Source organism: Erinaceus europaeus, chromosome 1 (genome assembly GCF_950295315.1).
Source record: "Erinaceus europaeus chromosome 1, mEriEur2.1, whole genome shotgun sequence".
NCBI lineage: Eukaryota > Metazoa > Chordata > Mammalia > Eulipotyphla > Erinaceidae > Erinaceus > Erinaceus europaeus.
Window position 1 is genome coordinate 151,640,166 of NC_080162.1, and position 9,741 is coordinate 151,649,906.

The following is a 9,741-nucleotide window of genomic DNA, read 5'->3' on the forward strand; positions in this document are numbered from 1 at the left end:
GCTGTCTCCGGGACCTGCTCCCTGCAGGGCTTGCATCCAGGTGTTTGCATAACTTCTCCGTGGTCCCTGTGGCTCTGGAAGCTCACATTTCATATGGAGCTCAGCTGTCAGGGCAGCACCTCCTTGGCAGGGACGGAGACAGCCACAGCGACTCTAGATCAAGTTCCCCTGTAGCTGCCATTGGCCCAGCCGGGTGGTCACTGCTGACCTCGGTGCTGGGCGGGGCTCCCGTGCACACCTGATCCAGCCAGTCCAGGTTTCTGTCCTCTATTCTAAGCTCCTCGGCTGACCCTGACCATTTGCGACAAGGCCAGGCGTTTGTGGACTCCTGGGAAAGGAAAAGCTGTGCAGGACATAGAATCATTCCAGAATGCCACTTGAGTTAGCTGTGTTATTTCTTTTTCAGCAGCATAATAGTGACTCCAGGTGGCACGGGTAGCTTAACTTCAGGATAATTAATTACAGTGTGATTATGTCGGGGGTGGGTGACATGGAGGAGGGAGATAAACACAGGCTGAAGCTTCATGCTCCTCAGGCTAAATCAGCAGACAAGGCTTAATTAGATATGCAGTGCCTGGGCTCCTGGGCTGGGGAGGTAGCATAGTGATTAGGCAAAGAGACTTTCATGCCTGACCTTCCAACATTTAAGGTTCAATTCCCAGTTGCCAGAGCTGAGCAGTGCTTTTTTTTTTTTTTTTTTTTTAATGCAGCTCCGGAAGCACTAGTATGTTTGCCGTTGTAGATATCAGTACGGAATCGTCATGTCAGAGTGAGGAGTGACCCCAGGAGTGCACTGTGCAGGGAGGCTGTTACCTTGCTGAGCAATATGAAGTTTCACTTAAACTTCATTGAATCCTCATTGATTCTGATCACACAGGTTTTTTTTTTTTTTTTCTTTCACCAGAGCACTGCTTAGCTCTGACTTATGGAGGTATGGTGGTGTGGGGGACTGAACCTGGGACTTGAGAGCCTCAGGCATGAAAGTCTCTTTGCATAACCATTATGCTATACCCCCACCCGATCTCACAGTTCTACTTGATGGTGAAACATGCCTTCAGTAACAAGGCCATCCCAATGCTAATTGTTTAAATAAGGGATGCCTAGAAGTTGATAACAGGGCTTGGAAGATAGCAGCAGTTAAACAGACATTCATGCCTGAGGCACTGGAGGTTCCAAGTTCAGCCCTTTGCACCACCATAAACCAAAGCTGACTAGTGCTCTGGCCAAAATTAAATAAGAAAGAAAGAGGAATGGGGAAATAGCATAATGGCTATGAAAAAAAAACTTTATTTATCCTTTCTTTCTTTGCCTCAGGGTTATTGCTGAGGCTCAGTGCCTGCACTAAGAATGCACTGCTCCTGGCATCCATTTTTTCCCATTGTTGTTTCTGTTGTTGAATAGGACAGAGAAATTGAGAGAGGAGAGGAAGATAGAGAAGAGGAGAGAAGGATAGACACCTGTCTGCAGACCTGCTTCACTGCTTGTGAAGTGACCCCCTGCAGGTAGGGACCTGGGACTTGAACCCTGCCTTGAGCCGGTCCTTGTGCTTCGTACTATGTGTGCTCAACCTAGTGCGCTACTGCCCAGACCCCAAACCTTTAATTTTTGAGGCACTAGTGGTCTCAGGTTCAGTCCTCATCACCACCATAAGCCAGAACTGAGCAGTACTGGTTAAAACAACAAACTGCCTAAGTAAAAAAAAAAAAAAAAATCAAGAGCTATTTCTAAATAAGATTTTGATTAAGTCAATTTGCTTGGGAAGCAGTGCAGTAGATAAAGTACTGAACTTGAAAGCATGAGGCTTTGAGAGTGATATCCAGCACTGCATATGCCAGAGAGATTCTCTGCTTCTCTCTTCTGCTCGCATAACTAAACAAGTCATTTTATTTATTTATATATATATATATATTTATTTATTTATATTTTAACCAGAGGACTGCTATGGTCTGGTTTATGGTGGTGTAGGGGATTGAACCTGGGACCTTGGAACCTCAGGCATTATGCTATCTACCCCTGCTCTCATTTTTTAAAGTAAATTAAAACTGAGAGGGGAGATAACATAATGGTTGTGCAAGGTGACTCCCATTCCTGAGGCTGCCAAATCCCAGGTTCAATCCCCTGAATCACCACAAGCCAGAGCTGAGCAGTTTTTTGAAAAGAAAGAAAGAAAAGAAGAAAGAAATAAGTTAAAACAAACTCATGTTACTTAAAAATCAACTTGAAAGTAAGTTACGTTCTTTAGTATTTTTATTTGGAGAGGGGTAGAGAATGAAAGAGAACATTGCAATTAAGCTTCCTTCAATATGGTAGGGACCCAATATAAGCCTGGGTCTTGAACATGGCAAAGCAGTGCACCAAGTGAGTTGTTTTGCCAGCCCTCTCATCCTCTATCAACGGAGGGTGAGATGGAGAGAGGGAGAGGAAAAAGGAAAGGGGAGAGGGAGAGAGAAGGTGGTTTGGAAGGTGGTGCAGTGAATAAAGCACTGAATCCTCACTAGGTTCAATTCCTAGTGTAACACATGCCAAAGTGATGCTATAGTTCTTTCTCCTCCTCCTCCTCCTCCTCTCTCTCTCTCGTAAAATAAATAAATAAATAAGTAAATCTTAAAGGAAAAAAGTGGCCTGTGGGTGGTGCAGTAAATAAAATGGACTTTCAGTAGGAAGTCCAAAGGTTAGTGGACATCATTGGTTCTCCCCACTACCACCACAAACAGACAAATAAATAAAAGTAGCCGACGAAATAGACTAGTCCAACACCAGACATTCATGTTTGGAGTTCCTAGTTAGATCCCCAGCACCACATGTATTGCATTGTCGATCTGGCCTGTTTCTCTTTTCTGCCTCATATTGATCTCTCCCCCTCCCCCTCCCTCTCCCTCTCTCCCTGTTTCTACCAAAAAGGAGGAGGTGGAGGAGAGAAAGAAGAAAAGGAGAGGAGTTGGTGGCATTGTGAAGGCATGAAACATCCCTGAAAACCCTGTCAAGTGTTGGGACCATGTGTAAGCCTGATAGAGCTTAGGGAGAACCACCCCTATCTTTGGATGGAGGTCTGAGAAGATAACCTCTTGGTAAGTCTCTCTCAACTGAGGTGAGCATAAGGGGGGAAACTCAGACTTGGTTCTTTCCTTCTTGACTCTCAGGCCCACAGATACCCCAGTACTTCCCTCCATTAACCACAGGCGACATGGCTGCAGATTCACTTATTCAAAGTCACCTTCTGATCACAGAAGAACACACTTTATCACACACTTCATCACACACTTCAGACCCCAGACAAGAGAAATGCCAAACTATATGGCTCTTTGATATCCATCTTCTCTCTGTCTCACCCTACGGGTATAACCCCTATGCTTCTCTCAAATACCTTTGGATAATTAAGTTGCTTGTGTTATGGAGAATAACTGTCTTGTATCTCATCAATTCCTGTCATACCAGCCCCCTACCTTAGGGGCATGCTGACTGTTAAGAAACCTGTAATTGCTGTTATATTTCAACAATAATTACCTCCATTGCTTTTCTATTTAACTCATGTCAATTTTGCTAATAAACGGACTCTAGGATTCTGGGACTCAAGGACTCAGATTCTAGATTCACGCTAAGAGTCCCCTGGTGTCTTTTACTTCGTGTCACCCCTGTCGTGAGCGAGAAAGAACCAGCCCGTTACCTTTCCCCTGGAGGACACCCTGCCGGAGAAGGAGAGAGACACCCCGAAAGTCAAGGGGTGTGGCTAATGGTTGAGGTGTGTGTGTGTGTGTGTGTGTGTGTGTGAAACAAAGTAGTGCGAGGCAATTATTAAAGAAGAAAAGCTGACACCACTCACTTTGCAAAATTGCTGATTGTTTGGAGGGAGATAAATGACTGGCCTAACCTTAAGGGGCCATGGGTAGCCAACACTATATCGTTTCTTCTCCAAAACAGAAGATTCGGGGTGCATCTGGGTGACAAGTCTAGCAGATGGAGACTTGTCTCAAGTGGCCTCCCCCAGGGCTCTGTTCTGGCTCCTACGCTATTTAATATTTACATCAATGACCTTCCAGAAACTTCTTCAAGGAAGTTTATCTACGCCGATGACATCTGCTGTGCAACTCAGGCATCCAAGTTTGACATCCTTGAGGAAACACTCACGAAAGACATGTCTCTGATATCTGATTACTGTAAAAAATGGCGACTAATCCCTAGCACTGCAAAAACGGTATCATCTGTTTTCCATCTACACCATGCCTCGGCCTCACATGAGCTTAATGTGCAGCTTGACGATACGAGAATCCGGCATGAAGCCCAGCCAGTCTATCTTGGCGTTACTCTCGATCGCACTCTGTCATTTCACGATCATCTCATAAAAACTGCAGCAAAGGTGGGCGCGAGGAATAACATCATTGCAAGACTGGCCAGCTCCTCATGGGGCGCGAGCGCTTCCACACTACGATCATCATCTCTGGCATTATGCTATTCCACTGCAGAATACTGTGCCCCAGGATGGTTCCGTAGCCCCCATGTCCACTTGGTCGATTCCAAATTATATTCCTCCATGAGGATAATTTCTGGAACCATCCGTTCCACCCCGGTTCCATGGCTGCCAGTTCTTAGCAACATCGCCCCGCCAGATATTCGTCAGGATGCGGCATCATCTAAGTTCATTTCCCACGTCTACGCTCGACTGGACCTGCCAATATATGTGGATATCTTCGCCCACCCTGTTCAACGCTTGACGTCTCGTCACCCAATCTGGTCCCCTATGCCTACACTGAACTTCTCTGTTCCAGTCTCTTGGAAACAGAGCTGGCAGTCAGCTGAGGTAAAGAACAAACACCTCATCACAGACCCCTGCAAGCGTCAACCCGGCTTTGACCTAGCACGTTATGATTGGGCCCTCCTCAATCGCTATCGAACAGGCCATGGCCGGTGCGCCGCTATGTTCCATCGCTGGGGAGCCAGAGACGACCCGAACTGCCCCTGCGGCTCCAGACAGACTATGACCCACATAGTCAACGACTGCCACCTCTCCAGATTCAAAGGAGGTCTCGAAACTTTACATCAGGCTCAACCTGACGCTGTTGACTGGCTACGGAAGAAGGGCAAACGCTAGAAGAAGAAGAAGGGGAGAAAGATAGTATCTGAGACCTGTCTCTGCTTAAATTTGGAGCACAGGGATTTAACTTTGATGATAGAGAGGGTTAAGAGTTTTTCCACACCTCCTACTTCCCTCCAGCACTTGCTCCCAAGGCCACAAGTGACTTCCAGGGAGGCTGGGACTGTGCTCACCAACTAACCCCCAGGGCTTGGGGTCTTTATCAGAAAGAGTGTGTCAAATCCAAAAAGAGTTACCCTTAAGATACTTCTCCAGGGAGGGGTGGTCACTCTCTCCAAATTGTAGGCCTCAGACCAACACTTCCTTCCTTCCTTTCTTCCTTCCTTCCTTCCTTCCTTCCTTCCTTCCTTCCTTCCTTCCTTTTTTCTCTTCCTCTCTCTTTCTCTCATTTCTTTCTTTTTCTGGATTTCATAGCTCCAAGCTGAATGCGTGTGTGTGTGTGTGTGTGTGTGTGTGTGTGTATGAGAGAGAGAGAGAGAGACAGAGAGAACTAAAGCTTCCCCCCGAGTGGTGGGGGCTAGGATTGAACCTGAGTTGAGCTACAGGCACACTACCCAGATGAGTAAACTAGCCAGTTCACAATTAAGAACTTTTGACATTAAAAAATATCTTCAAAGAAAATTAAAGGCTGGGAGATAGCTCACCCAGTACAGTATATACTATCCTGAATGTGAGGCCTTGTGTTCAAAGCCCCACATCTCTTAAGAGCTCCATGGATAGTGGAGCAGTGCTGTGGTCTCTCCCTCTCAAAGAAATAAACAGTGAAAAATAAATTGAGCCAGGGGGCCAGCAAAATAGTTAGTTTGGACAGTGTGCATCTTTGCCATGTGCTCAACCCAGGTTCAATCTGGGCTGTCACCATATTGAAGAAATTTATGGTGTCTTTCACTTTCCCCTGGCCTCTACAGAAAAACCAAAAACAAAGAGAAAAAGGCCAGGGAGTCTGCTCATTGGTGTTCTACTTCCTGATACCTCATAATTGTAAGAAGTTAAGGGGGTCAGGTGGTGGTGCACCTGGTTAAATGCTTACATTACAGTGTGCAAGGACCCAAGTTCTAGCCCCTGGCCCCCACCTGTAGGAGGAAAGTTTCATGAGTGGTGAAGCAGGGCTGCAGGTGTCTCTCTATCTTTCTCCCTCTCTATCACCCCTGCCCCTCTCAATTTCTCTCTGTCTCTATCCATCCATAAATAAATAGAAATAAAAATACTTTAATAAATTAGTGATCCTGGAGATGGTATGGTATGGTATGGTGGGTAAAGCACTAGACTTGCAGACATGAGGTTCTGAGTTTAATCTGTAGCACTGCATGTGCCAGGGTGGTTCTCTGGCTTTTCTCTCTGTTTCTCTCTCCTCTACCCAGATCCCCCTTTTTATCCCCAACAAAGCTATTTCTGAAACTTGGTGCCTGTATTACTCCACTGTTGCTGGAGGTCATTTAAATTTTTAAAAAAATAATTATGTATTTATGACAGAGAGAGAGAGAGAGAGAGAGAACCTCTGATAAATACAATGCTAAGGGGGCTCAAACCAGGATCCTTATGCCAGTCCTTGCACTTTGCACTCTTTCCAATTATATCTCTATCTCTCACTCTATAAAAAAATGGCAATTAGGAAACAATTACAGAAGCCAGACTTTCCACCTTCTGCACCCCATAACCTCCTGGTTGAGAGTCCATTGACTTATTTACTGTTTCACCTCCTGGGTTGCTATTTCTTTTTCTTTTTTTAAATTTCTTTATTGGGGAATTAATGTTTTACATTCAATGGTAAATATAATAGTTTGTACATGTATAACATTTCCCAGTTTTCCATATAACAATACAACCCCCACTAGGTCCTCTGTCATTCTTCTTGGATCTGTATTCTCCCCACCCACCCACCCCAGAGTCTTTTACTTTGGTGCAATAGCCAATTCCAGTTCAGGTTCTACGAGTGTTTTCTCTTCTGATCTTGTTTTTCAACTTCTGCCTGAGAGTGAGATCATCCCATATTCATCCTTCTGTTTCTGACTTATTTCACTCAACATGAATTTTTCAAGGTCCATCCAAGATCAGCTGAAAACGGTGAAGTCACCATTTTTAATAGCTGAGTAGTATTCCATTGTGTATATACACCACAACTTGCTCAGCCACTCATCTGTTGTTGGACACCTGGGTTGCTTCCAGGTTTTGGCTATTACAAATTGTGCTGCCAAGAACATATGTATACACAGATCTTTTTTTAGATGGGTGTGGGTTCCTTAGGATATATCCCTAGGAGAGGAATTGTAGGATCATAGGGTAGGTCCATTTCTAGCCTTCATGAGAGTTCTCCAGACTGTTCTCCACAGAGGCTGGACCAATTGACATTTCCACCAGCAGTGTAGGAGGGTTCCTCTGACCCCACACCCTCTCCAGCATTTGCTGCTGTTACCTTTTCTGATGTATGACATTCTCACAGGAGTAAAGTGGTATCTCGTTGTTGTCTTTATTTGCATTTCTCTGACAATCAGAGACTTGGAGCATTTTTTCATGTGTTTCTAGACTATTTCTTTTTCTTTATTGGGGGGATTAATGGTTTACAGTCAACAGTAAAAAAACAGTAGTTTGTACATGTGTAACATTTCTTAGTTTTCTACATGACCATTCGACTCCCTCTAGGTCCTTAATCGCTATACTTATTTTTAAAATTTTAATTAATTTATTTATAAAATGGAAACACTGACAAGACCATAGGATAAGAAAGGTATAATTCCCACCACCAGAGCTTCGTATCCCATCCCCTCCCCTGATAGCTTTCCTATTCTTTAATCCCCCTGGGAGTATGGACCCAGAGTCATTATGGGTGCAGAAGGTAGAAGGTCTGGCTTCTGTAATTGCTTCCCAATTGCCATTAAAAAGTTTTTAAATATTTATTTATTTATTCCCTTTTGTTGTCCTTGTTGTTTTATTGTTGTAGTTATTATTGATGTCGTTGTTGTTGGATGGGACAGAGAGAAATGGAGAGAGGAGGGGAAGACAAAGAGGGGGAGAGAAAGACAGATAACTGCAGACCTGCTTCACCGCCTGTGAAGCGGCTCCCCTGCAGGTGGGGAGCCGGGGCCTCAAACTGGGATCCTTATGGCAGTCCTTGTGTTTGTGCCATGTGCGCTTAACCCGCTGTGCTACTGCCCAACTCCCCCAATTGCCATTTTTTATAGGGTGTGAAATAAAGATAGAATTGGAAAGAGTGCAAAGCATAAGGACCAGTGTAAGGATCCTGGCTTGAGCCCCCGGCTCCCCACCTGCAGGGGAGTCGCTTCACAGGCGGTGAAGCAGGTCTGCAGGTGTCTATCTTTCTCTCCTCCTCTCTGTCTTCCCCTCCTCTCTCCATTTCTCTCTGTCCTATCCAACAACGACAACAACAATAATAACTACAACAATAAAACAACAAGGGCAACAAAAGGGAATAAATTAAAAAAAAAAGTGGAAAGAGATAGCATAATGATTGTCCAAGAAAACTGTCATGCTTGAGGCTCTGAGGGCCTTACTTCAATCCCCAGCACTACTACAAGCCAGAGCTAAATAATGCTATTGTAGAAAAAGAAAATAGGAGAGAGAGAGAGAGGAAAAAAGGAGGAGACACCATTGCTCCATGCTCATGAAGTTACCACCGTGCAGGTGGGGGCTGGGGAGCTTGGATGCAAATCTTCAAATCTCTCTCTCTCTCTCTCTTAAAAAGGACTACTTAAGGGACTGGGTGGTGGCACACCTGGTAGAATATGGGGGGACCTTCATGAACAGTAAAACAGAGCCGCAAGTATCTTTCTCACACTCTCTATCTTTCTCACCTCTCTCAACTTCTCTCTGTCTTTATCCAAAATATAGAAATAAAAATTGGTGAATCTTATTTATTTATTATCTTTATTTGTTTAATGAATAGAGATAGCCAGAAATGGAGAGGGAAGAGGGAGGAAGAGAGGGAGAGAAACAGAGAGACACCTGCTTCACTACTCACAAGTTTTCCCTCTTTAGGTAGGGACTGGGGGCTTGAACGCAGGCCCTTGCACATTGTAACATGTGTGCTCAACCAGGTGTGCCACCATTCAGCCCCTATAAATAAATACTTTAAAAAGCCATCAAAGTTATCGCTGGGTTATTTGGAGAGTGTGTTGGCACTATGGATTCGTGGATCTTGGCAGCCATTTTTTCTATTTTTTTTTTTTTTTATACCAGAGCACTGCTCAGCTCTGGCTTATGGTGGTGGGGGGTTTCGAACCTGGGCCTTTGGAGCCTCAGGCATGAGAGTCTGTTTGCAGAACCATTGTGCTATCTTCCCCCGCCCCTTTTTTCCATTTTTCTATTTTATTTATTATTATTTTTTAATTCATAGACCTCAGTTCTGAGTATATATTCCTTCAATCTAAGCACTTAAGGTTTCAAATTAGTAACCTTATTGAATTTTAATACTGGGCTTAAATTGCTAAGGATGTCAATTATCATTATTTTTTTTTGCTTCCAGGGTTATCATTGGGGCTTGGTGCCTGCACTATGAATCTACTGCTTCTGGAGGCCATTAATTTTGTTGCCTTAATTAATTTTGTTGCATTAATTTTGCTGCCTTCCTTAATTTTGTTGCCCTTGTTGTTGCTATTGCTATTGTTGGATAGGACAGAAAGAAATTGAGAGAGGAG